The sequence below is a fragment of the Arachis duranensis genome, chromosome 3 (assembly GCF_000817695.3).
Source record: "Arachis duranensis cultivar V14167 chromosome 3, aradu.V14167.gnm2.J7QH, whole genome shotgun sequence".
NCBI classification, from domain to species: Eukaryota; Viridiplantae; Streptophyta; class Magnoliopsida; order Fabales; family Fabaceae; genus Arachis; species Arachis duranensis.
The window spans coordinates 121,254,312-121,255,074 of NC_029774.3; positions in this window are offsets into that span (position 1 = coordinate 121,254,312).

A 763-nucleotide genomic window follows, 5' to 3' on the forward strand; every position below is an offset into this window, starting at 1 on the left:
TCTCATGGAAGGATCAACAGAGACCTCAACAAGGTTTCAAGAATAGTAATGGTGGAAGAAACAGGTTTAGCAGTGGCAAGCCTTTTCCATCTTCTTCTCAGCAACAGACAGAGAGTTCTAAGCAGAACACATCTGACTTAGCAACCATGGTCTCTGATCTAATCAAAACCACTCAAAGTTTCATGACTGAAACGAGGTCCTCCATAAGAAATTTGGAGGCACAAGTGGGCCAGCTGAGCAAGAAAATTACTGAACTCCCTCCTAGTACTCTTCCAAGCAATACAGAAGAAAATCCAAAAGGAGAGTGCAAAGCCATCAACATGGCCGAATTTGGAGAGGAGGAAGAGGCAGTGAACGCCACTGAGGAAGGCCTCAATGGACGTCCACTGGCCTCCAATGAGTTCCCCAATGAGGAACCATGGGAATCTGAGGCTCAAAATGAGACCATAGAGATTCCATTGGACTTACTTCTGCCATTCATTAGCTCTGATGAGTATTCTTCCTCTGAAGAGGATGAGTATGTCACTGAAGAGAAAGTTGCTAAATACCTTGGAGCAATCATGAAGCTAAATGACAAGTTATTTGGAAATAAGACTTGGGAGGATGAACCCCCTTTGCGCACCAAAGAACTGGATGACTTGTCTAGACAGAAACTGCCTCAAAAGAGACAGGATCCTGGGAAGTTCTCAATACCTTGTACCATAGGCACCATAACCTTCAAGAAGGCCTTGTGTAACTTAGGGTCAAGTGTAAACCTCATGCC